General features: G+C 49.1%; 1 non-coding gene across 1 annotated transcript; it reads right to left on the bottom strand.

Moving 5' to 3' along the window:
• Positions 1-11,728: 11,728 nt before the first annotated feature.
• LOC140395799 (small nucleolar RNA U3) lies at positions 11,729-11,945 on the bottom strand. Its single transcript, XR_011936313.1, has one exon. It is a non-coding gene; the product is annotated as a small nucleolar RNA U3 (small nucleolar RNA).
• Positions 11,946-27,706: the final 15,761 nt, after the last annotated feature.

Here is a 27,706-nt window from a genome sequence, read left to right as displayed (position 1 = left end):
GGAATACCTCATTGGAGGGAGTGGCAGCGGCGCCGTTGCCAGCGCCTCCAGACTCGTCCCCTGCAAGACGCCGTCTCCAGCCTCTTCCATGCAGCCCCCTCCATCACCCACTTGCGCATCATCGCCGCATTGGCGGCCCAGTAGTACCCACAGAGGTTGGGCAGTGCCAGCCCCTCCCCATCACTACTCCGCTCCAGGAACACCCTTCTCACCCTCGGAGTCTCTCGCGCCCACACAAACCCCGTAATGCTCCTGTTGACCCGCCTAAAGAAGGCCTTTGAGATAAAAATGGGGAGGCACTGGAACACGAACAAAAACCTTGGGAGCACCGTCATCTTAACTGACTGCATGCTACCTGCCAGGGACAGCGACAACGCGTCCCACCTCTTGAACGCCTCCATTTGCTCCACCAGCCTCGTGAAATTAAGTCTATGCAGGGCCCCCCAGCTCCTGGCCACCTGGACCCCCAAATACCTGAAGCTCCTCTCCGCCCTTTTTAGTGGGAGCTCGCCAATCCCCCTCTCCTGGTCCCCTGGGTGAACCACGAACAACTCGCCCTTCGCCATGTTGAGCTTGTACCCTGAGAAATCCCCGAGCTCCCTGAGGATCCTCATTACCTCCGGCATTCCCCCCACCGGATCCACCACATACATCAGCAGGTCGTCAGCATAGAGCGACACCCTATGCTCCTCCCCACCCCGCACCAGCCCCTCCAGTTCCTCAACCTCCTCAATGCCATAGCCAGGGGTTCAATCGCCAGTGCGAAGAGCAGGGAGGACAGGAGACACCCCTGCCTCGTCCCTCGATGCAACCAAAAGTACTCAGACCCCCTCTTGTTCATGGCCACACTCGCCATCGGGACCTCGTACAACAGCCTAACCCACCTGGCAAATTCCTCCCCAAACCCGAACCTCTTCAGCATCTCCCACAAGTACCCCCACTCTACCCTATCGAAGGCCTTCTCAGGGTCCATCGCCACCACTATCTCCACCTCCCCATCCCTCGCCGGCATCATAATAACGTACAGGAGCCTCCGCACATTCGCGTTCAACTGCCTCCCCTTCACAAATCCCGTCTGGTCTTCGTGGATCACCTGCGGCACACAATCCTCAATCCTCGTGGCTAAGACCTTCGCCAGCACCTTGGCATCTACGTTTAACAACAAAATCGGCCTGTAAGATCCTTGTCCCGCTTCAGGATCAAGGAGACCACTGCTCGGGACATCGTCAGGGGCAAAGCCCCCCCCCCCCCTCCCTTGCCTCATTGAAGGTCCTAACTAGCAACGGGCCCAACAGGTCCACATATTTTTTGTAGAATTCGACCGGGAAACCGTCCGACCCTGGTGCCTTCCCCGCCTGCATGCTCCCTATCCCTTTGGCCAGTTCCTCCAGCCCAATCGGGGTCCCTAATCCCGCCACCAGTCCCTCCTCCACCTTCGGAAACCTCAATTGGTCCAGAAAACGGCCCATCCCTCCCTCCTCCAGTGGGGGCTCGGACCGATACAGTTCCTCATAAAAGTCCCCGAAGACCCCATTGATGCCAACCGCATTCCGCACCACACTCCCTCCACTTAACTCCCCCGATCTCCCTAGCTGCGTCCCGCTTCCGAAGCTGATGTGCCAGCATCCGACTTGCCTTTTCCCCATACTCTTAAATCACCCCCTGGGCCTTCCTCCACTGCGCCTCCGCCTTCCTGGTGGTCACAAGGTCGAATTCGGCTGGAGGCTATGCCTCTCCCTCAACAGTCCCTCCTCAGGCACCTTCGCATACCTCCTGTCTGCCCTCACTATTTCCCCCACCAGCCTCTCCCTCTCCCTCTGCTCTCTCCTCTCCTTGTGGGCCCTAATGGAGATCAGCTCTCCCCTAACCACCGCCTTCAGCGCCTCCCATACCATCCCCACTCGGACCTCCCCGTTATCATTGGCCTCCAGGTATCTCTCTATGCTTCCTCGGACCCGCTCACTCACCTCCTCGTCCGCCAACAGCCCCACCTCCAAGCGCCACAACGGGCGCTGGTCCCTCTCCTCCCCCAGCTCTAGATCTACCCAATGCGGGGCGTGATCCGAAATGGCTATCGCCGAGTACTCGGTATCCTCTACTCTCGCTATCAGCGCCCGACTCATAATAAAAAAGTCGATCTGGGAATAAGCCTTATGAACATGCGAGAAGAATGAAAATTCCCTAGCCCCCGGCCTTGCAAATCTCCAAGGGTCCACCCCTCCCATTTGGTCCACAAACCCCCTCAGCACCTTAGCCGCCGCCGGCTTCCGACCGTCCTAGACCTGGAGCGATCCAGTGCCGGATCCAACACCGTGTTAAAGTCCCCCCCCCAATTATCAGGCCCCCCACTTCCAGGTCCGGGATCCTTCCCAACAGGCGCCACATAAAACCCGCATCGTCCCAGTTCGGGGCATACACGTTGACCAGCACCACCCTCTCCCCTTGCAGCTTACCACTTACCATTATGTACCTGCTGCCATTGTCTGTCACAATGCTCGACGCCTCGAAAGACACCCTCTTTCCCACCAAGATCGCCACCCCCCAATTTTTGGCATCCAACCCCGAATGAAACACCTGGCCTACCCACCCCTTCCTCAATTGTTCCTGGTCTGCCACCTTCATGTGTGTCTCCTGGAGCATGACCACATCCGCCTTCAGCCCCTTCATGTCCGCGAACACCCAGGCCCACTTGACCGGCCCGTTCAGTCCCCTTACATTCCAGGTTTTCAGCCGGATCAGGGGGCTACCCGCCCCCCTCCCCCGCCGACTAGCCATAACCCCTCCTCGGCCAGCCACGCGCATGCACCCCACGCCCGGCCCGATCCCCACGGCGGCAGACCCCCGTCCCAACCCCCTCTACTCACTCCAGCTCCCCCTTGACCATACCAGCAGCAACCTGGTCCCCCCCCCCCCCAGCTAGGAACCCCCCTCCTAGCTGCTTTGCTCCCCCCATTGCACTCCCGCAAGTCAGCTGACTCCTGCTGACCCCGGCCACTCCCGCCTCTCCTTCGATTCCTCCCATACCCTCCTCCTCCATTACCCATCCACAGGCTCTCCACCTCCCCCTTCCATCCCAAGCGCGGGAAACAACCCTCGCTTCCCTGCCCTGGCCCCGCCCCCTCCAGCCTTCAGCGCGGGAAAAAGCCCGCGCTTTCCACCTACCCGGCCCCGCCCCCTCTGACGCAGCTCCTTTTACAGGCCCAGTCCCCTCACCCCCGACTCGGGCCTCCCCCTTTCCCGCAGGGCCCCATCCTCTCTACCGGCCATCCACCCCTACTCCATTTACTTACCCCCGTCCAAGAGCCCACGCGACAGACCCAACCAAAACAGTGCCCAACCCACCCTAACCACCCACACCGAACCAAAAAGAAACAAGAGCAAAGAACCCCCCCTCAAAATGTAACACACCAACAGCAATCCCCGACCACCCATCCCGACCCTCAGTTTGTGTCCAGCTTCTCGGCCTGAACAAAGGCCCACGCCTCCTCCGGTGACTCAAAATAATGGTGCCGGTCCTTGTAGTTGACCCACAGTCGCGCCGGCTGCAGCATGCCAAACTTCACCCCCTTCCTGTGCAGCACCGCCTTCGCCCGGTTGTACCCGGCCCTCTTCTTCGCCATCTCCGCACTCCAGTCCTGATATATTCGAACCTCCGCGTTCTCCCACCTGCTGCTCCTCTCTTTCTTGGTTCACCTGAGCACGCACTCCGATCAGCAAACCGATGAAACCGCTAGCACCGCCCGCGGTGGCTCGTTAGCCTTGGGCCTCCTCGCCAGCACTCTATGGGCCCCTTCCAGCTCCAGGGGCCCCTGGAAGGACCCCGCTCCCATCAGTGAATTTAACATGGTGATCACATACGCCCCCACGTTCGGCTGCAAATTCTTCCGCCTCGACCAAATCTCCATCTCCTCGAACCATTGCTGCCATTTCTTATGGGGCGCCTTGTGCGCCTCCATCTTTACCGCAATGCCTAAGATCTCGTCCTCGTTGTCGGAGATCTTTTGTCAGACCTCGCGGATCGCCACCCCCTGGGCCGTCTGGGTCTCCAGCAGCTTGTCGATAGAAACCTTCATCGGCTCCAGCAGGTCCGCATTGATCTTCCTGAAGCAGCGCTGGATAGCCTCCTGCTGCTCCTCCGCCCACTGCATCCACGCTGCCTGGTCCCCCGCCGCCGGCATCTTGCTCTTCTTCCCTCGCACTTTCTTTGGGTTCACCACCACTTTTTTAGTCGCCTCGCTCCTGGTCCAAGCCATACACTGTCGGGGGAATATTGCAATCTTCTTCCCACACCGGGAAATGTCGAAAAAATTCCATTGGGGGCCCTGAAAAGAGCCCAAACGTTTGTTCCAAGCGGGAGCTGCCGAACGTGCAACTTAGCTCTGCATAGCCGCAACCGGAAGTCGTGCGTCGGCAGTGTTAATCACATTGAATCCATCCAATTGGCTACTGTCAGTAATGGTACTGATGGTAAAGGTACATTGAGTCTTTTTTTTAAGTTAAAAAAACATTCAAATTCAGGGGCAATTTAGCGTGGCCAATCCACCTACCCTGCACATTTATGAGTTGTAGGGGTGAGACGCATGCAGACATGGGGAGAATGTGCAAACGCCACACGGACAGTGACGCGGGGCCAGTATCAAATCCGGGTCCTCAGCGCCAAGGCACATTGAGACTTGAGGTTTCACACGAACCCGAACAGTGACCCAGGGTCGGGATCGAACCTGGGACCTCGGTGCCGTGAGGCAGCAGTGCTAACCATTGCGCCACCGTGCTGCCCCCAACTATCAATATTTGTAACCATGAAGAAAAGTCTGTATCTCCAACATGTCTGCCTGGTTTTAATCAATACTTTTCACCCACTCACCTTTTCACCGTATCTTTCACTCCCACCTCATCAACTGTTCACTTCCACTAGTAGTGATAATACATTAGCCCTTGGTATGAATGGGTAGATGGAGTGAGAATGGTTGCAGGAATAGGTTTCCCTGAGGTTCACTTCTATCTTTGTATTCCATTTTCCAGCCAATGATTGAGAGGCTGTGGAGCTGCCAGGGCTGGTAGGCCTGTGACACCAGGCCACAGCTGGGAAGCAAAGAGGGGGGACGAAGTGAATGGAGTTTGGGAGGGCATCAATGTATATTGTGCGGGAGGGAGGAGGGGGGTATGCAGCGAAATCCGGGGTCATGGAGGAGAAGCCATTATTACTGGGAGTGGAAAGGGTGGCATGCATTCCAGAAGTTGACATTCAGGTGTTTGAATGTTAGTCACCTCTGCTTCAAAGATGATGGACCTGATTGTGTGAACCTCAACAACTAATTGACATCTTCAACAGCTAACGGATAGGGAGAGGCATGGTTTGAATGCCTTCACGGAGGATATGTTGCTGGCATTTTTGGAACAGCCAGAGCTGAAGCCGTGGCCAGTGGCCTTTCCCTTCATCCTACAATCGTTTCTGATTTACAAGCTGTAGATGGGACCACTATACACCTTGCACTCATTCCCCCTCCCCTCACCCTAACATTATGTTGGGGCCTTTTTCCTTTCGGACACCCAAGAGGTGCAGCCTGGTTAGGCGGTTGAGGAATTCTAAAGACAACAGCAATAATGAAGACACATGCAGTCACGAGATTTTACATTTGCAGCCACCAGTTCAGATACTGACACTACCCACACATTAGAAAAAGATCTGGGTATAGTGAGATGCCAGAAGTGAATGGGTCGCAGCCAGGCGATGGGGCAAGGATAGTGCAGGTACCAGCTTGCTGCAGGACACGATTGCACACAGTTGCTGCTGTAGAGGACTCAGATGAGAACTTCGATAGGGTAACCAGAAGACCGCTGGTGGGTATACACAACAAATTGTTTATGAATTATCCACTTACCCTGCAGATCTTCGGCTTGTGTGGGTGAGACCCATGCAGACACGGGGAGAATGTGCAAACTCCACTGGCCTTTCTATATATACTTTATTCACAACTGTAAGATGACCCAGGGTGCTTTACAGCCAATACATGCTTTCAAAGTGTAGCCAATGCTCTAATGTAGGTTGGTGCCGGCTGCAGCCTGCCCTTCTGGGCCCAAAGCTGCTTGAGGTTATATTCCAAGGTCACCAGGTATCCTCCTCTGAAAAATCAGAAGTCTTTACCACTCTTGCTGCATTCCTGAGGACTTCAGGCACACTTGACACAGGAAAGGCACAAGGATGATTAAGTTACGTTGAATACAATGTGACATTTATAAATTTATTTTGGAATGTTTATTTTGTGATGGGTTTTATTCTTGCATTGCGCCCCAGTAGATTCTGTGAAGGTCAGTACCAGAGAAAAGGTGAGGTGTGGGACTGTTGGTGAATTGGAAATTGGAGTTGCGGTTTACTGGCATTTCAGTTGAATTGGCTCTTCACAGACATGCCTAAGCAGACAGGAGCTGATCCCACAAGAGGAAACATCCTCTCCACATCCACCCCATCAAAACCCCTCAGGATCTTAAAGTTCTCAATCAAGTCGCCTCTTACTCCTCTGAACTCGAGTGGATACAAACTTAACCTCTGAGACAACCTGCCCGCTCCTAGTATTAGTCGAGTAAGCTTTCTCTGAACTACTTCTAATGCAGTTTCTTTCTGTTTCTATATGGGCGGCACGGTAGCACAGTAGTTAGCACGGTTGCTTCACAGCTCCAGGGTCCCCGGTTCGATTCCCGGCTTGGGTCACTGTCTGTGTGGAGTCTGTGTATTCTCCCTGTGTCTGTGTGGATTTTCTCCGGGAGCTCCGGTTTCCTCCCACAAGTCCCGAAAGACGTGCTGTTTGGTAATTTGGATATTCTGAATTCTCCCCCCCGTGTACCTGAACATGTGGTGGAATATGGCGACTAGGGGCTTTTCACAGTAACTTCATTGCAGTGTTAATGTAAGCCAATAAAGGTTATTATTTTGTTCCTCTGTGTAATCCCATCTTCCCTCTTTCTCTCATGCCTTTCTGTCTCATTCTCTTCTTTGATTCTTTTCCCCCGATTCTGTATCCCTGTTATCTCTTTCACTGCACACTTTTACACACTCTTACGTCTCACTCGCTTTCTCTCACCCTCACATATCTCTTCTGCCTCTCTCTCTGTTTTCATCTGCCTCTCCCATCCCTTTTTTCTGCCTTCCTTTCCCTCTCTGTCTTCCTCTTCATATCACTCTGCAGACTTCTCTCCTTTTGTCCCTGCTGAATGTCCTTGTTGATTGCAAAATGAACTCAAAATTGGTTACATTTCTGCACAAAGTTGAACAAGGGTTTGGTGTTTGAAGGATTTTTTTTTTGCCGCGCTTTCTTCAGCTCAGACACATAAAGAATGCAGCTGCTTCTCTTGAGCTGCCCAGTGTAATTTTTCACAGATTGGAATGGCATTCCTGCGAGTCAGCAGACTAAAGAGGAAGTGAGCACAGTCCCATGGAGAAGGTGCAATTCTTACTGAGCTGTCAGCAAATGTTAAGCCGATGATCCCAGGCTGTTCCTGGAATGTCAGGGACCCAGCATGTGATGAAGTATTCAGCCCGACTCTCACTTTCTGCAGCACTCCCAAAGCAACAAAGATGACTGTGCAACCCTGTCATCTGTCGTCCCCGGGCTTCTCGCTAGGAAAGTGCTGGCTATCGCACCAAACTGTTCACAACTAGAGTATAACAATTATCAAGTCATGCTGCAGCTGTATAGAACCTTAGTTAGGCCACACTTGGAACATCATCTTCAATTCTGGTCGCCACACTACCAGAAGGATGTGGAGGCTTTGGAGAGGGGACAGAAGAGGTTTGTTCGGATGTTGCCTGGTATGGAGGGCATTAGCTACGAGGTTGGATACATTTGGCTTGTTCTCACTGGAACGACGGAGGTTGAGGGGCGACCTGATTGAAGTCTACAAAATTATGAGGGGCATGGACAGAGTGGATAGTCAGAAGCCTTTTCCCAGGGTGGAAGAGTCAATTACTAGGGGGCATAGGTTCAAGGTGTGAGGGGCAAAGTTTAGAGGAGATGTGCGAGGGAAGTCTTTTACACAGAGGGTAGTGGGTGCCTGGAACTCACCGTCGGAGGAGGTGGTGGAAGCAGGAACGACAGTGACGTTTAAGGGATGTTTAAGGTAGTTTAGTCGGGCAGCATGGTCGGCACGGGCTGGGAGGGCCGAAGGGCCTGTTCCTGTGCTGTACATTTCTTTGTTCTTTGTTCTTTGACGTCTTGACAAATACATGAATAGGATGGGAATAAAGCGATATAGACCCCAGAAGTGTAGAAGGTTTTAGGTTAGTTGAGCAGCATGGTCGGCACGGGCTTGGAGGGCCGAAGGGCCTGTTCCTGTGCTTTACTTTTCTCTGTTCTTTGTACAACTGCTTGGGTGGCCCAGACAGGGCTCCAAGTGCCACGGTTAAGCGGGGCAGTGGCTACACGTTCATTGTGACCATGCCCTGTGCTCCTATATCCAACCCTAGATAGCTGCTGTTTTATTGTTTCATTGTATATAAAATGAAGAAGAAATAAACTGAGAGCAACTTCAGGGTGGACGTGTGTCAATCCTTTGAAGATAAGCAGTTAACCAATTGCAGCAAAGTTTATAGGGTTCTCCAGTTGTCTAGATAATGACTCAATTCCAGAAGAAGTTTTGTGTCTGCTGATGACTTCTCGGCTTGTCACAAGCTCTGTCCTCTGTTTGGTCATGTGTTCATCTCCGGCTGGTCACATGAACCTTCCTGACTGATCATGCCTTTCTCAGTCAAGTTGCATGTTCTTGTCAGTTTGATCAAAAAATCCTTTCCCCTCTGTCCACCCTCATGTATGAAGAGAAGGCCGAGAGGGAGCCTGATTGAGGTGTATAAGATTGTGAGGGGTATGGACAGGGTGGATGGAAAGCAACTGTTCCCTTTAGTTGAAGGGTCAATAACAAGGGGGCATAATTTCAAGGTGAAAGGCAGGAGGTTTAGAGAGGATTTGAGGAAAAGGTTTTTCATCCAGAGGGTGGTGGGAATCTGGACTGCACTGTTTGGGGAGGCCATTTGGCCCATCAAGTCTGCACCGACCATTTAAAGACCACCCTACACAGGCCCAATCCCCGCCCTATCCCTGTAACCCCACCCAACCTTTGGACACTTAGGGGCAATTTAGCATGGCCAATCCACTTAACCTGCACATCTTTGGATTGTGGGGGCGAAACTCACGGAGACACGGGGAGAATGTGCAAACTCCACATGGACAGTGACCCAGGGCCGGGATTCGAACCCAGGTCCTCAGCGCCGCAGTCCCAGTGCTAACCACTGCGCCCCTATAAGTGATTATTAACATGCAAACACCACACAGTCACCCAAGGTCGGAATCGAACACGGGTCCCTGGCGCTGTGAGGCAGCAGTGCTAATCACTGTGCCACTGTGCCACCCTAGTAGATGGGGTAGTCGAGGGTAGTAGAGGCAGGAAACCTCACAATCTTTAAAAAGTACGTGGTTGAGCACTTGAAATATCTTAACATTCAAGGCTATGAACCAAGTGCTGGGAAGTGGGATTAGTGTGGGTTAGAGTAGTTTTGTTATCGGTGCAGGCCTGATGGGCTGAAGGGCCTCTTCTGTACTTTACGATTCTTCGATTCTAACTGTTTTGTCAGCTCACAGTCTCTCTCCAGTAAGCTGCTACTCCCTCTGTCTGGTTCTGTCATCCTTGGGAAGAGACTTGGAGAGTTCCTTATAAATGAGTTTATGACATTCATAAACACCACCGGAAAACACAACATCAAGTGAATTACACTCAGCTCCATCTCACCTCTCTCGACTCTTCCATAGTCTGATTTTTGCACTGCTTGTCCGAACCAAGATGTCCTCCAATGGAATATTGGGAAGACCAAAGCCATTGGCTGGGATATTTTGGCCGTTCACACTGGTGGAATCTTTCAGTCCCGTCGGCCAGCGCGGGGTTCCAGTGGCGAGGGGTGCATTTGATAGGGAACCCAGTTGACAACAGCGGGACCAGAAAACGCCACCACCAGCCAATGACAGGCCATCACTTTGCGGTGGGCTGCGCAGAAAGTCCTGCCCATTATCTTTGTTCAGCACTGTGGAATCCATTTCCTGGTCATTGATTCCAACCTGTTCCCAGGAAGCTATCTGAAACCGAGTCAGACTTTGGTGTTTGACCATGAGATAAGCTTCTAACCATATAGCTGCTCTATTATCAAGGCTGCCTACTTCCACCTCTGTAACATTGCCCGACTCCTACCCTGCCCCAGTTCAAATCCTCAGCGATGCCTGTGTTATCTGTAAATTTGACTATTCCTGGCTGGCTTCCCATCTTCGACCCTCCACAGGTTTTTGCTCATCCAAAACCTTTGCTGTCCAGGTCTGAACCTGCATTGTCCCATCTACCCCTCAGCCCTGAGCTCGCTGGCTTAGGCTGGCTCCTGGTCTGGCAATGCTTCCTATTTTAAAGTTCACGCCTTGTTTTCAAATCCCTTTGTGATCTTGCTCCTCTCTACCCCGTCTATCCCCCAGACCTTACAAGCCTTTGAGATCGCTGTGCGTCTCCATTTGACCTCCTGAGCATCCCTGGTTTTAATCATTCAGCATTGGCAGTCGCACCCTCAGATAGGCCCTAAGCTTTGAAATTTCCCCCCTGCCTCTCTACATCTGTCTCCTCTTTTATGACGCTTCTCCAAACTAAATTCTTTGACTGAGCTTTTGGTCATCTTGTCCTATCTGTTTGTGTGACTGGGTGTCAAACTTTAATTGTTAACACTCATGTGAAAAACCTTTATGTTAAAGAAATGATATCAATGCAAGTGTTCTGTTGTGTGGATTGTCTCCTCTGCAGTGGTCATTTTATTTGGTTTCTGCAAGTGACCAGCAGAGCAAGCAGGCTCCATAATATATTCTGTCTTATTGTTACTGAACATGAGCTAGTTTGCACTCTGTCGCCAGGAGCCTGTGCTACTGTGATTCGGACTACAGGCTGCACCAGCTACAGAAGGGAAAAATCTTCTCTCAACACAGAAGAATGTAACAGCCTCCATTTGATCCTGTTGCTGCCACACAAAGCAAGATATTGGATAGTGAGCAGAGGGCAGGCTGTGCTTGAGTCAAAGTGCTTTGCGTAAAATTACAGTAATTAGGCAAGTTTGTCCTGAAGTCTCCAGCACTGACCTGTGCTCCATGGAATGTTGGAGCTGAGGCCAGCTTGTGACATCATGGTGCTGCTAGGGACACGATGCTAATATACACGGATCCAGTTGCACAGATTTCACTAGGAAATGCAATGTCTGTCTTCAGCATACCAATCTCCTAGTCTGTTTAGAATTCAACCCTGTCTTTTGCTGAGGGAAACCTTCAGAGTTCATGAAACAATAGGCAGTCTCAGAATCTAAGGTGGAGGACCAGCTTTGAAAGCCACTCACTCTTCATTTAGGCCGCGGAGAGGAGTTGATTGGGTTTTGAGGCACAGATTTTGTGCCCATTGAGATGGGTGGGTGGCAGACAAGTGCAAAACACTGTGGTGATTGTCCCTTTAAGGGCAACACAGCAGAGTAAGGGTCACCTGGCTTGTGTGACCAATCAGGACTCAGAGTGTGGAATCACCCCATGGTGGGAGAGGCTCTGAGACAGAGACATTTTGGGAGCTAGTTACAGCCATGCGGCTGCTGTACAAGAAGGGGCGGCACAAGGGCACAGTATTTAGCACTGCTGCCTCACAGCGCCAGGGGCCCAGGTTCAATTTTTTTTTTACCACTCAGAATGCCTTTCCTTCCTCTACTTCACTCGCAATGAGAGAATAGAATGATCATCAATGGCTAGGACCTCTTGCAAAAAGCAACACTCCTAACCCGCCTCACGCTCAGAAGGAAAAGCTTTATCTCCTCCTCATGGTTAGTAAGACCGACCATTTTAGAACACATTTCTCAAGTCAAAAACTATAGAAATGATCCCTAAAAGTATAGTCCTCCCAGGTTCAATTCCGACCTTGGGTGACTGTCTCTATGGAGTTTGCACATTCTCCCCGCGTTTGCTTGGGTTTCCTCTGGGTCCTCCAGTTTCCTCTGACAGTCCAAAGATGTGCATGCAGGTTCGGTGTAGTTATGAGGCTATGGGGATGGGTGGGGGCTAGGCAGGGTGCTCTTTTGGAGGGCCAGCGCAGACTTGATGGGCCAAATAGTCTCCTTCTGCACTGTAGAGATTCTAAAAGCAGGAGTGCGTTTTTGAAAGTGGGGCACCTCAGTTGGATTCCTGTGGGCAATGGAATTCCAATCCCTCTTCGTCTCCCCTCCTAACCCCACACTCGCCCCTCAGCATGTTTCAAACAGGAACAGCTCTGGAAACCAGCGAGGAGGCAGACGATTGTGATTCTGGTAGAATCACCAATTGGAATGGTGGGGACGGCTGTGAAATTTCATAGAGGACCAGTCACTGCTTTTCAAGTTTTCTCTTGAATAGATTGTAAAACTATAAATATAATGCAGCTGCTTAGGAAAAGCTGATGTCATGTTTCAGACAGGGAGCTAGTCGGTCTATGATATTCAGCTCTGTATGGGACCATTGACTGACACTCTCAGACCCATAAGGTGGGAACATCTAAAGACGTCTGGTGACTGTTGGGTGGTATGGAGAAGGGAGGTTGAAGTGTAATTGCAGCAACACAGTGCTGTGGAGACAGCAGGCACAAGAGCAGCTCTGTTGACCCTGAGGCCGGGTAGCAAATGTGCTTTTTAATTTAGTGTTGCGGGGGAGATTAAGTGAATTACAGGACTATTTACTTTGATGGCTCATTCATGAAAACAGGTACTGTGTATCACAGAACAGAATCTAAAACATCTGCTGTGTGCCCTCAGGATCGTCTGAAGAAAAAATAAATAATCTAAATGTGCATTAAAGCTTTCAAATCTGCGTAATAAATCAAGAACCTGAATTTAAGATGACACGAGCGTTTTTTATTGACCTTTACAAGTTAGTTAAACTGTTGCAACAATCGTTTAATAATGAAACTCCCCCCAAAATGTAGAGTACGTTATTAACTTTATCATTGAATTTTAACTTCCTTTGTTCCAGCTCAAGTAAAATTGGCTTAAAAGCGTTGGAAAACATTGACAATCTCTAATTTAATAACTTCACAGTGTGATATTATTTCATTAGTCATAAGGAAAAGAAATCGCAAGGAATCAGGTGTCAGTCATCCCGCTCCTCAAGCTGATATTAGAGAGTTAAGTGAGGACAGAAGCTCACTGTTGGAAGGCCTCAACCTCCAGACATCTGTCTGTGTGCGGCAGGGTGGTTAAGATCCCAGGTGCTCGTCATAAAGAGCTGGCATCCTGGATTTAATATTTCCACAAGAAACACTCAAAAGAGTATCCTGGTTTCCCGAAGGTCCTGATCTGAATGAGATGTGGTAAGTGATGGGATTACTGTGGTTGTGAGCTTTCAAATAAATAGTCACAGTGCTTGGATCTCAAGCACACTGAATATGGCCAATGTGAAGCGGAGTGGAATACATGACAGATCCAGACTGCAGCCTTCCCCCAGCTGCTTCGTGACACAGCGGGTAGCTTATTGTGGGCAAGAAGGTGCTGTCTTAGTAATCACGTACTGTGAAACCTAATAGGAGGAAACTTCACTCCGCTCACCTCAACTCTGGCTGGAAAAACATTCCAGAGAACAAGCTGTGGGGACTGAAAGCCACTAATACCCTAACCCTCTGTAACTCACTCATACAACCGTGTTGGGGATAGCTTGCACAGGCACCCCGCTGTCTACAGAATTAAACAGAGTTCAAAGGCAAACAACATGGATTTAATGCTCTTCCCTTGAATTTACACTGTGGGACATTAGCATAAGAATGTTTTAATATTCCATCAAGATTTCCTCTGTTCACTATTTTGACGGAGGATGTAACCAGTTTCATCGCAATGGTTAATGCTTGTTAATACAAATATACCAAGGGTTCTTGGGCTAAAATTCCACAGAACAGTTTCATGGTTCCAATTTATAGAGAGACGTAGAGATCTGACATGGTTTTAACGATCGTTGTGAAGAGCAGGCATTCCAGCCTTTAATATAAATGTTGAGAAGAATGTTTGGGATTGATTGAAGTTAAGCAGGATTGCGAGCACGAAGGAAAAGATTAAGGGGAAAATGTGAAGATATGAAGTGAAATGAAGACTGAAGAATTATGTTTCTTCACTGTGTGTGTCCCTGGTTTTCATGACTCGTTACCTTGGTTTCAAATTCCGAAAATTCTATAGGCTTTACCACTCACTCCTGTAAGATTCACTTTCAAACCTATCTCTCTGACCAAGGGGTTGGTCACCTGTCCTAATGTGTCCTTAGGCTGAATCTTGTCCACTCCCCCCACCTTCCTCCCGCTGGTTTATTTGAAGGGAGGAGGCTTGTAAAACAAAATGAGTGGCCTTTTCACCTCAACTTGTTTCCGCCCTTAACCCTATTGTGGCCCTTCGGGGACAATGAATTTTACCCGTGTGGGAGGTAGAGGCTCGTGGGCAGCCGGCAGCTTTCACTGCACGGGTTGCTGTTGGATAAGTGAGCTAAACCGGGCTGAGGTTATTCATGAAGACATAGATTCATGGAGCATAGATAAGTCGACATCTTTTCCCAAAGGTAGAGGAGTCTTGAACTAGAGTTTAAGGTGCGAGGTGAGAGATACAAAAGAGACCAGAGGGGAAATTTATTCTCGCAGAGGGAGGTGAGCATCTGGAACAGGCTGCCAGAGGCAGTGGTAGAGGCGGGTAAAATTTGTCCTTTAAAAAGCAGTTAGACGGTTACATGGGCAGGGTGGGTATAGAGAATTATGGGCCAAATGCGAGCAAGTGGGACTAGCTTAGTGAGAAACTGGGCGGCATGGACAAGCTGGGCCGAAGGGCCTGATTCCATGCTGTAAACATCTATGACTCTATGATCCCGCCATCTCACCCTTGCCCCTCGCCTGAGGTGTGGTGACCCTCAGGTTAAACCACCACCAGTCAACTCCCCCACTCAAAGGGAAAAGCAGCCAGTGATCACCTGGGACTATGGCCATTTTACCTAACCTGCTGTTGGATAAGAAGGGGAGGGGAGTTCTCGTTCCTCTTTTGTTGGGGGGGGGCCCTGTATACCCACTTTGAAAAGCTCCTTAGTCTCTAAAACTCAGCTCTCCACTCCACCTCCCTTTTGCTGGGATCTGCCAGACATATACATCCAAAATCCCCAGACGTATTTTTAAGTCCAGGATGCAGCGGACTGGCCGCAGACATTTCGGTTGTGCTCAGCGTCAAACTGTGCGTTGCTAATGCTACTATGAAGCACCGGGGGATACACCTGGCTACATTAAAGGTGCTATATAAATTCAGTGGTGCTGAGCTGGCATTAACCAGAGTGGCTAATCCCTTCAGGGTGGCGCTGGATAAACATTTGGTCGAAACAAGACAGAAAGTTCTCAAGCTATGTGGCCAAACATGATGGAATTCTGTACCAGAGAGATGCTTTAACCACAGCTTGGACCAGGCAGGAGGTTGCTGTGGAAAGTGGCCAATCTGAGGCCAAAGGCCACTTTGATAACAGATGGGGGGTGACCACAAGTTTGGGAACCGCATGGACGGAGTGGGGGTGGCTAGGCAGGGTGAAGGTGGGGGAGAAAATAAAGACATAAAAAGGGAAAACTCAGAAAAAATATTTGAAACGATGAATGAGATGAAGATTTTTAATTTCTAATTTTACTCAAAATCAGAAAACATGATGTTTATTGCTGCTTTCTCTGGCTGTGATCACATTTATTTTGGGGGATGTGAGAGCTTCCAGTCGAATGGAGGTTCCGTTAAAGTCCTTTTCTCCGCGGGTTTTGTCCTCAGCACTGGCTGAGCCGCTGCTTTAACCCACCTCCAGCCACAGGCGCACACTTACACCTCAACAGAGCAAATCAGATCCTGGCCCTTTCCCCCCTGGGATGGGAAATGCAGAGGAGCGAACATGAGCCCAATAACAATCCACTGACTCAGCTAAAGTCCAGAAAGCATCTGAGTTCAGTTAACTTTTATATCCTGAAATTATACAGGCCGGCAAAAGGAGAAGGAACACGTTGTTCCACATATTTCCCAAAGTCCTGAATCTCATTTTAATCATAACTCACTATTGCTTTCATCGATTTCCCTAACCTCTTCCTCCCCTCTGCCCCCCCAAGTCACTCTTGCTGGGATTCAGTCCCACAGATCCGGACTATCCCCAGCAGCTCAACGAATGGCCATTTTCCACGTGCGTGTTCGGGAAATGACTGTCAGAATGTTTGTTTTCAACCCCCACTAGCCCCGGGGAGCTCAAGCTGATTGTAACATCCCGCCCACGGGAACAGTAAAGATCCATTAACATGACGGGACCTTTGTATCGTCTGGCAGAGTGGTTCAGGGGAGAAAGTGGGTCAAAGAGGGATGGGGGTGGGGGGGGGGGGGGGCGAGAGCAAGAGAGAGGAAAAAAAGGGGAGGAGAAAAAGTGGGGATAGAGAGAGGGAGGTTCCTGTAGAGCGAGGGTAACAAAGGGGTGGGAAATAACTCAGAGAAAAAGAAAAAGCGAAGGAAAGGAAGGGGTGAGGAGAAAGAAGGGGAAAAGCAAGATTGGTTAAATAAAGAGGACAGAAAAATGAAAGAAGAAAAGAAAGAATTAAAAAGAGCCACGATAAAAATGAAGAGGAGAGTGAGAGTGGGTGAGAGGAAAGAGGGATAAGCCATTTGACTGCGGTAATCTACAATTGTCTCTTTGTAGCTCGACCCTGCTGCTTCAACTCTTCACCTTGCTGTCTCTCTTCAACTCTTCACCCTGTTGTCTCGCCTCAATTCTTCACCTTATTGTCTCTCTTCAACTCTTCACCATGCTATCTCTCTTCAACTCTTCACCTTGCTCTCTCGCTTCATCTCTTCAACCTGTTGTCTCTCTTCAACTCTTCACCTTGTTTTCTCGCTTCAACTCTTTACCCTGTTGTCTCTCTTCAATTCTTCATTTGCTATCTCTCTTCAACTCTTCACCCTGCAGGCTCTCTTCAACTCTTCACCTTGCTGTCTTCTCGGCCTATTTCCCTGCACCTCTTTACCCTACAGCTCTGGAGACAGCAGAACTCTGTGGAGTTCAATGAGAAGCCCACAATCACCACCTTCTCAGGGCAACAAACGATGAGGCAATAGGTACAGACTTGCTAGAATTCCCCACATCCCAGCAGTAAAAAAATCAAAAGTCTTATTTCCTTCGACCTCTTCAGCTTGCTGCTGCTCTTCCCATATTCTAGAGGCTGCACATCATTTATGTCTGTTGACTGTAACATTCCTCAATCTCTCACCTAAATTTCTGCTCGGTGCCCAACGCTCCCCTGCAGAGTAGAATTATAGAAAAGCTACAGCACAGAAGGAGGCCATTTGGCACATCTTGTCCATGCCAGCCCGAGGACACCCTTTCTAATCCACTTGGAACAGGTGGGGTGGAAGCTGTGAACTGAGGATCTTCCAATGCCTCCAGGAATGAATGGACAAGAGATGGAGGTGATGGAGTTGGGGACTTTGCGGGTAAGGGTCGTTTGGATAGGAGATGAAAGGGCACAGGGCTTTTTCCTTTTGCTGAGGTTGTTGACTATTTTCTAAATGGGGAAATGCTTAGGAAATCAGAAGCACAAAGGGACTTGGAAGTCCTTGTTCATGATTCTCTTCAGGTTAACGTGCAAGTTCAGTCGGCAGTTAGGAAGGCAAATGCAATGTTAGCATTCATGTCGAGAGGGCTAGAATACAAGACCAGGGATATACTTCTGAGGCTGGTCAGACACCATTTGGAGTATTGTGAGCAGTTTTGGGCCCCATATCTAAGGAAGGATATGTTGGCCTTGGAAAGGGTCCAGAGCTGGTTCACAAGAATGATCGCTGGAATGAAGAGCTGGTCATATGAGGAACGGTTGAGGACGCTGGGTCTGTACTCGTTGGAGTTTAGAAGGTTGAGGGGGGATCTTATTGAAACGTACAGGATACTTTGTGGCCTGGATAGAGTGGACGTGGAGACGATGTTTCCACCAGTAGGAAAAACTGGAACCCAAGGCTACAGCCTCAGATTGAAGGGACGCTCTTTTAAAATCGAGATGAGGAGGAATTTCTTCAGCCAGTGGGTGGTGAATCTGTGGAACTCATTGCCACAGAAGGCTGTGGAGGCCAAATCACTGAGTGTCTTTAAGACAGAGATAGATAGGTTCTTGGTTAATAAGGGGATCAGGGGTTATGGGGAGAAGGCAGGAGAATGAGGATGAGAAAAATATCAGCCATGATGGAATGGCGGAGCAGACTCGATGGGCCGAGTGGCCTAATTCTGCTCCACTTATGGTCTTATGGTCTTGCTGGTTTGTCTGTCTGATTTGTCCAGTTAGCAGAACGGCCAGAGCTAGAGGTGTCTTGAAAGCATTTGAGGCAGCTGGAATGATCACGTGTGGGAGGAATACGGAAGAACAAGTTGCGACAGTCTCTCATGCGTGAAATGATCAAAATAATGAAATAACCTGGAATACTTGTGCAGCTCTGCAGGCGGAATAAACTAAAGTTGCACATGGACATTATCAAAAAATGAAATTTGCAAACTGCAGGCAAACACGACGCAGTGAAAGTTCTGGGGATACATAAAATTAGATAGAACAAACAGCATAGACAGAAGACTATTCAGCTCAGCTGGTCATTTCTGGTATTTATGCTCCACATGTGCCTCATCCCATTCTATTTCAACTAACCCTGTCTGCATATGCTTCTAATTCGTCCAACAAGAGTTGGATAATCTAGCTGAGAGCCATGAAGAGACGGGGCAGCCTCACAGAGGCACCGTGTGTTGTAAAACGCATGGAAAATGTTTGGCATTGTTGGCTAGTTACATCGGGCAAAACAGGGCTCCCTCAAGGCTTGTTCCTGAGCCAAAACCTTCCACCTAATTCTTTCTTTAAACAAACAGCAATGATTATTTGAAAAGCCAATAGTCCGTTGTAAATGTTTTCACCAGACGGCCAAGCTTGCAAGCTGTTCCATAGGGAGAGCTGTCTGCTCGACAGAACATGCCATTAATTTCAGTTTTTAGTGTTTTGGAGAAGGCTGGTACTAGAAAGTAGACAAGCATTCCTGGGGAGTGTTGTAACATTTGCTTACAGTGCCAACACACTGACAAACTTACTTTTGGAGTGGGGGGGGGGGGTAAAGCTTCTGCTAAATAGGGTGGGTAACGTCTCTGCTGAAATATGTATGTGTCAGGTCTGAGCTTCGCGGATCACAGCACATACATGCATCTAGCCACTTGCGAATAATTCTGTGCTGCATTCTGCAACACACAGCAGACCAGATGGCGAGATTCACTATAGTTCCATGGAGCTGGAACCAAGCAACATTGATATTCGTTTTTCACTTCCCACATAACACAGTACCAGTACCCGTACCCTGCTGAAACGTGACGAATCCTAACAGTGATATACACTCCACTTACACATGACAAACACCCACAATGCTTTATACCTTCAATTCACACAGGATGAATGCACACAGTACCTTCTATAGACATACAGTAAAATATACACAGTACCATATACGAACATACAAATATACAAATTAGGAGCAGGAGTAGGCCATTCAGCCCCTCGAGCCAGCTCCACCATTCGATAAGATCATGGCTGATCTGACTGCAGCCTCAACTCAACATGCAGCCCCCCCCCCCCCTTGACCCCTTGTTAATCAAGAATCTAACCGGATCTCGAATAACGATGAGTCCGAATACAGGAGGGAGATAGAGAACCTAGTGGAGTGGTGTAGCGACAACAATCTCTCCCTCAATGCCAGCAAAACTAAAGAGCTGGTAATTGACTTCAGGAAGCAAAGTACTGTACACACCCCTGTCAGCATCAACGGGGCCGAGGTGGAGATGGTTAGCAGTTTCAAATTCCTAGGGGTGCACATCTTCAAAAATCTGTCCTGGTCCACCCACGTCGCGCGCTACAACCAAGAAAGCACAACAGCGCCTATACTTCCTAACTAAACTAAAGAAATTCGGCATGTCCACATTGACTCTTACCAACTTTTACAGATGCACCATAGAAAGCATCCTATCAGGCTGCATCACAGCCTGGTATGGCAACTGCTCGGCCCAGGACCGCAAGAAACTTCAGAGTCGTGAACACCGCCCAGTCCATCACACGAACCTGCCTCCCATCCATTGACTCCATCTACACATCCCGCTGCCTGGGGAAAGCGGGCAGTATCATCAACGATCCCTCCCACCCGGCTTACTCACTCTTCCAACTTCTTCCATCAGGCAGGAGATACAGAAGTCTGAGAACACGCACGAACAGACTCAAAAACAGCTTCTTCCCCACTGTCACCAGACTCCTAAATGACCCTCTTATGGACTGACTTCATTAACACTACAACCTGTATGCTTCATCCGATGCCAGTGCTTATGTAGTTACATTGTATATGTTGTGTTGCCCTATTATGTATTTTCTTTTATTCCCTTTTCTTCTCATGTACTTAATGATCTGTTGAGCTGCTCGCAGAAAAATACTTTTCACTGTACCTCGGTACACGTGACAATAAACAAATCCAATCCAATCCAATCCAATCCAAACTACCTCTGCCTTAAAAATATTCAATGACCCTGCCTCCACCACATTCTGGGGAAGCACGTTCCCAGGAGATACAAAAGTCTGAGCCGTATGCTTCACTCAATGCCTGTGTCTATCTATTTACATTGTGTATCTATCGTATGTCCTATGTTTCTTTTCATGTACGGAACAATCTGTCTGGACTGTACGCAGAACAATATTTTTCACTGTACCTCTGTACCCATAACAATAAAACAAATCCAAATCCATCCAATCCAAAGATTCATGACCCTCTGAGAGAAATAAAATCTCCTCACCTCCATCTTGAATGCGACCTCCTCACCCCCCCACAATTCAAACGGCATTCCCAAGTTCTAGAATCTTCCACAAGAAAAAACATTCTTTCCGCACCCACCTTGTCAAGTTCCCTTTGGATCTTACGTGTTTGAATAAAATCACGTCTCATTCTTCTAAACTCCAGAGATAAAAAAATAAATAACCTTTTATTGTCACAAGTAGACTTACATTAACACTGTAATGAAATGGAATGAAATGAAAATCGCTTATTGTCACAAGTAGGCTTCAAAATGAAGTTACTGCGAAAAGCCCCTAGTCGCTACATTCCGGCGCCTGTTCGGGGAGGCTGGTACGGGAATTGAACCGTGCTGCTGGCCTGCCTTGGTCTGCTTTCAAAGCCAGCAATTTAGCCCTCCAGCACTTCCTCCACAAAGAGACAGTAGGGTACCCCAGGGCCCCAGAAAGCACACTACGAGAGGACCTGATAGGCACAAGCAGCGAGAAGTGGGGTGCTATGTGGGAAAATATACAGACAGCTACTGGGCAGAGCCCGAACACCACTGGACGTGACCAGACAAAAATGGGAGGACAAACTGGGGACAGAGGTAGGATGGGGACTCTGGAGCGAAGCACTGAGCAGGGTGAACTCCACCTCCTCCTGCGCAAGGCTAAGCCTAATGCAGCTCAAAGTGGTGCACAGAGCGCACCTGACCAGAACCCGAATGAGCAGGTTCTTCCCGGAGGTGGAGGACAAATGTGAGTGGTGCCAGAGGGGCCCGTCTAACCACACCCACATGTTTTGGGCTTGCCCCAAGCTTGCTGGGTTCTGGACAGCCTTCTCCGAGGCAATGTCCAAGGTTGTGGGGGTGTGGGTGAAGCCATGTCCAATAGTGGCAATCTTTGGGGTATCAGAGCAGCCAGAGCTACACATGGGGAAGGGGGCCAACGCCCTTGCTTTTGCTTCCCTAATCGCACGCCGGAGAATCCTGCTCAGCTGGCGATCGGCAGCACCACCCAAGGTGCAGACTGGCTCGCTGACGTCTCGGAATTTCTCCACCCGGAAAAGATTAAGAACGCCATCCGAGGGTCAGAGGAAGGCTTCCTGGATACTTGGGGGCAGTTCGTCGGCCTGTTCCAAAACCTGGTCAAGGCCAACAATGAGGAGTAAGCCAGGGAAAAAAAAAGATGAAATGGGGAAATCACAAGAGAAGAGGAAGGGTGCTGAAACCAATGGGAGGGGGGGGGGAGGAAGAAGGGGGGCTATCATAGACCGATCCAGAGGGCAGCATAATGTACGTACAGTTAGTCAAATGAAGGACAAAACAAACCTCTCTGTAAAATAAAGCAAATTAGCACGGGCAAGAAAAATGTAATGTCTCTAAGTAACAACTGTTTATAAATATGCGAAAAGCCAATAAAAAGATTTTTTTTAAAAAAATGACTATGTGTATGGAGGGCATATGTTACTTTGTGTGATTACCATGTGTGAATGAAGGGTATATGGGGATGGCGAGACCACATCTGGAGTACTGTGTAATTTTGGTCTCCTTATTTTAGAAAGAGATATATAAATGCACCAGAGGCAGTGAAGAGAAGGTTCCTTCGACAGATATCTGCGATGGGGCTTTTTATGAGGAAAACTTTGACAGGTCTGGCTTGACAGGGCTGGTTTAGCTCAGTGGGCTGGACAGCTGGTTTGTGATGCAGAACAAGGCCAGGAGCATGGGTTCAATTCCTGCACCAGCTGAGAATTCTGAATTCTCCCTCTGTGTACCTGAACAGGTGCCAGAATTTGGCGACTAGGTGCTTTTCACAGCAACTTCATAGGCCCAGGTTAAGTTTGTAGCCCGAGAAGGTTCCAAACTCTTTCAGTATTTGCAGTATTGCCTTCAGTCTCTCCTGTGGCTTCAAGACATAGAGGAGCAGGTCATCTGCATAGAGTGAGACTCTGTGCTCTCTGTCTCCTCTCCAGATTCCCTTCCAGCTTTTAGCATCCCGCAGAGCTATCGCCGGGGGTTCGATCGCTAGCACGAACAAGACTGGGGACAGGGGGCAGCCCTGTCTTGTTCCTTTATGTAGCGAGAAGTATTCAGAGCTGGTGGTGTTAGTTCTGACACTCGCTTTGGGAGCGTTGTACAGGAGCCTCACCCAGGCAGTGAATCCCGCTCCTAGCCCAAACTGTTCCAGTACCTCAAGGAGGTAGCTCCATTCGACTCTGTCAAAGGCCTTTTCTGCATCCAGGGAGACGATCACCTCTGGTGTTCTCTCCCTGGGGGGGAGGGGGGGGGGGGTCATTATCACATTCAGCAGCCACCTGATGTTCGTTGTGAGCTGCCTACCCTTGACAAAGCCGGTTTGGTCCTCTGCAACCACCTCTGGTACGCAGCCCTCCAGCCTTTTGGGCAGGACCTTTTTGCATCTACGTTCAGCAGTGAAAAGGGTCTGTATGATCCACATTCCGTCAGGTCTTTATCTTTTTCAGGTATTAATGAGATTGTGGCCTGCGCTAGCATTGGGGGCAGGGTGCCCCCTACCAGTGAGTCCGCGAACATGTCCCTTAGGTGTGGGGCCAGGACTGGTGCGAATTTTTCACAGACAGTCATTATACACTGTATAATATATCCTTTCACACATAGTCATCGGACACAGTACTGTATATCCCTAATGCACACACAGTACTGTTGTGAGTTTCTTTTCCTCTATCTTTTCTATGGCTCTGTTCTAATTATGGCAATCAGTGAGTTTGCCCTCCATTCTTTTGATATCTATGTTCTAATGCTCAGAGTCGCCAGGTATCAAGTGATACCACCACAAGGTTCAACCCACTATCGATCAAAGAGCCAAACACCAGTTAGTTAGTTCAAGGTCAAGGGTACTTTATTTACACACAATTAGTCATGCAACATACACTACTAGTTAACTACACCTATCAACTAAGACAACCTGTACTTAACTTCAGGTACCCGGCTTAGGTCAGAGGAACAGTGGCCGCTGTCCGATTCTGGAACTATCGAGTCTGGAGAAGTAACCGCTGCTCAGCAAGGCTCATCCGTCTGGTAGCGAGCGTTGAACTTGGACTTGCTTCTGGTGGTGCTGCGATTGGAGATGGTCGTGGCCGGGGCGCCAGGTCCAAAATTGGACGAACATATGGCGGACTCTCTTCTTATGCTTGGGGGTTTTCGCGCTCTTTTGGACGGTCCTTCAGTTTGGGTCCCACTAATTGGGTGATCCCTGATCACTCTGTTCGATTCCTAACCAATAAGTGGGCGGGGATCTGGATGGCTGGGCGTGTCCCAAGCGGTATGGTACTGTGTATGATTATTGTATATGTATACATACATATACAATAATCATACACAGTACCATATACCCTTATTTCACACAGTGGTTGTGTGCAATACTGTACAACCTTAATACACACACAGTGAACACACAGCATCAAATATCTTCCATACACATACAGTGATCATATACTCTACTTATACCGACAGTGATCACACAGTACTGTATCCCCTTAGTACACACACACTGAACGCACAGCACCAAATACCCTCCATACACATAATAAAAGCAAATTACTGCGGATGCTGGAATCTGAAACAAAAGAGAAAATGCTGTAAAATCTCAGCAAGTCAGGCAGCATCTGTAGGGAGAGAAAAGAGCTGACGTTTCGAGTCCCATGACTCTTTGCCAAAGCTCATACCCTCCATACACATACAGTGATCATACACAGTATCACATACTCTACTTTTACCGACAGTGATCACACAGCACTGTATACCCTTAATACACACACAGTGAACACACAGCACCAAATACCCTCTATACATACATGAGAATCACACATAATACTGTATACCTCCCTGATAAATATGGCACCGAACACTCATTAGCAAAATCCCACCTCTTCCATTCATCCTGATCAGCCTAATAAATATGGCTGGGCAGAAACAAATGCTGGTTCACAACCACATGCAATTGGTTTGGTAAATGGTATTGTCAAGTAAGCAGACATGCATCAAAATGCTTATATTGGATGACACATTCCCCACCCACCCCTAGAGAATAATTCCTCAGTAATTTTGGTCAGTTATGAATATTCCTACTTAATTGCAGTGATCCAGTCACCAGCAGGTATTGCGGTCTCTTTGCCCACTGCAACAGCACAGAAATTGTGGAGTTGGTGGAAAGGCAGAGTGCCAGTACAACAGCTGGACTGTTTTAAAGCAAAAACAAACTGTTGTGAATTGGGAAAATCTCACACATTCATTCACATAATTCAATCAAGAAAATCTGGGGGTTCAAAATGTTATTCCTCTATAAATTTAGAGTACCAAATTCTTTTTGCCAATTAAGGGGCAATTTAGTGTGGCCAATCTACCTAACCTGCACATCTTTGGGTTGTGGGGGTGATTCTCATGCAGACACGGGGAGAATATGCAAACTCCCACACGGACAGTGACCCGGGGCCAGGATCGAACCCGGGTCCTCAGTGCCATAGACAGCAGGGGGGTTCAAATTGTAAATGGACATCAGAACAAACAGATTACTTTCTTAACAAATGTTTGAATTCTGGAGTCCAGTGTGTGTTATCTGGGGACCAGGAGTGGTAATCCAGAGATCAACTATGGTGATCCAATGTTGAATTTGATAATCTGGTCATCAATGTGGACGGGTATATTGATATAGGATCAGAAGTGATTGATTTAGAAATCAAGTATAGCAATTTAACAATAATGTATAAGTAATCTATAGATCGACTTCCGGTGACGGTGGGCGGGAGGCGGCCACACAAAGGAGGGCTCCCGTTCGGGAATGGCATTTTCGGGGCTTTAAGCCCGGTCCCAGGGTCCACGGAGGCGGCAAAAGCAGGGAGAAGGCACAGAGGCGGCAGTGTGAAGGCACAGTGAAGAAAAATGTCGAGGGTGAGCAAAAGAACGTCCGTAAGGAAAACAGCTGAAGGTCCGTCGGGGAGTGGAAATGTCACCGCGGGGTCACCAAGGAAAATGGAGGCTGGAGCACAAGGGGAGGCCGCATTGCTTACGGCGGAAGAAATAACTAAGGTGATGGCTGCGGAATTCAAAAGGCAGTTTACAAAATACATGGAGACAATGAGGAAGGAGATGAGAGAGGTTTTGAGTGTGCTGGTGGAGGAGGCGGTTTCCCCGGTGAGGACAGAGGTGGCGAGCGCAGTGGCGGAGGTGCGAGAGCAAGGGGAGGCGCTGAAGGAAGTGGAGGAGACGTAATTGCAGCACGGTGATCAACTTGCCTCGATGGGGAAGGAGATGCGGAAGGTGATGGACATTAACAAGGATCTGCGAGGAAAAATGGAAGATTTGGAAAACAGATCCAGGCGACAGAATTTGAGGATTGTGGGGCTGCCCGAAGGAGTTGAAGGACCGAGGCCGACTGAGTATTTTGCCGCGATGCTGGCAAAACTATTGGGGGAGGGGGAGGATCCCTCCCGATAAGAACTGGATCGGGCTCATCGGTCATGGAGGCCTGTACCAGAGGCGAGTGAGCCGCCAAGGGCAGTGACTCTGTGCTTCCGTAGGTACAGTGTGAAGGAGAAGGTCCTGAGCTGGGCCAAGCAGAAGTGGGTGGTGCAGTGGGCTGGAGCTGGTATACGTGTATACCAGGACTTTACGGTGGAGCTGGCGAGGAGGCGGGCTGCCTTCAACCGGGTGAAGAGGGCGCTGTACATTAGCAAGGTGCAGTGCGGCATTGTATATCCAGTGAAGCTGAGGGTGACTTACAAGCTCAGGGACTTTTATTTTGGAACGGCGGAAGCAGTGGAGGAGTTTGCGAAAGCAGAAGGACTGTGGCAGAACTGACAAACTGAGGAATGGCCATGTGCCGATGTAACCTCATGACTGTATTTTCTTCTTTTTTGTTTCACTGCGTGCGGGTGTATGGGCTAAAGGAGCCAATGTTGTATATATTCGGACAAGGGAAGTGATGGGACTTTCACTCAAAATGAGGGCTCTTTGGGGTGTAGGTGGATATGCGGGGTTTGTGTGCTAAAAGGGGATTTCTGGGCTTTCCTAGGGCCGGGCAAGGGGAAAAGGGACCCGGGCGGGGGCCTCCACGCGGGCCAGTTTAAGCCGGCCAGTGAACGGGAGTGAGGTGGGGGGGAGGGGCTGCGGCCATCGGAGCCTGGCAGAACAGGGTCCGAGTGGTCTAGCCGGGGTGGAAAGTTGGGGGAAGGAACCGAGGTTGGGAGGAGGAGTTTTACAAGAGGCAGTGGACGGGAGGAGTTGGAGACTCGGGGGGGGCACAACTCTTGGGTATCATGTACGGTACTCTTTCAGAGGTTGGAGGGCGTTGAGTGTAGGGGGGGGAGGGGGAGTGGACTTTATAGGTCAATGGTGACCATGGGCGGTACCGGACTCCTTTTTCTTTTTCTCCTTTTTTTTTTGTTGCCACCGTGGGAGGGTTTGTTTTATTGGATGTATATATTGACAGGTGGGCCGTTGTTTGGGGTGGTGGGGGGATGGGATCGTTGGTATTGTTAAGGGGATTGATTTTGTATTTGTTACCGTTTACTGTTTGTAAATTTTGAAGGAAAATGCGAAAATGGAGAATAAAAACATTTTTTAAAAAAGTAATCTATAGATCTTGTATGATGATCTAGGGATCCAGTACATTGATCCAGGTTCAGTTATTGTGGTCTAGCGCACTGGTATGGGTATTCCAGAGGTTTGTAATCGGGGAAATCTGGTATTGTAATAAATGGATTAGGTGTGGTGATCAATGGTATCAGAGGCTGTGGTTAAGTTGGTAACATTCTCACCTCAGTGTCAGAAGGCAGTAGGTTCAGTTCCTACTTCAGAGA

The sequence above is a fragment of the Scyliorhinus torazame genome, chromosome 18 (genome assembly GCF_047496885.1).
Source record: "Scyliorhinus torazame isolate Kashiwa2021f chromosome 18, sScyTor2.1, whole genome shotgun sequence".
In the NCBI taxonomy this organism is placed as follows: Eukaryota; Metazoa; Chordata; class Chondrichthyes; order Carcharhiniformes; family Scyliorhinidae; genus Scyliorhinus; species Scyliorhinus torazame.
The sequence above is the reverse complement of the archived record's forward strand: the minus strand, read 5'-3'. Positions and strand labels throughout refer to the sequence as shown.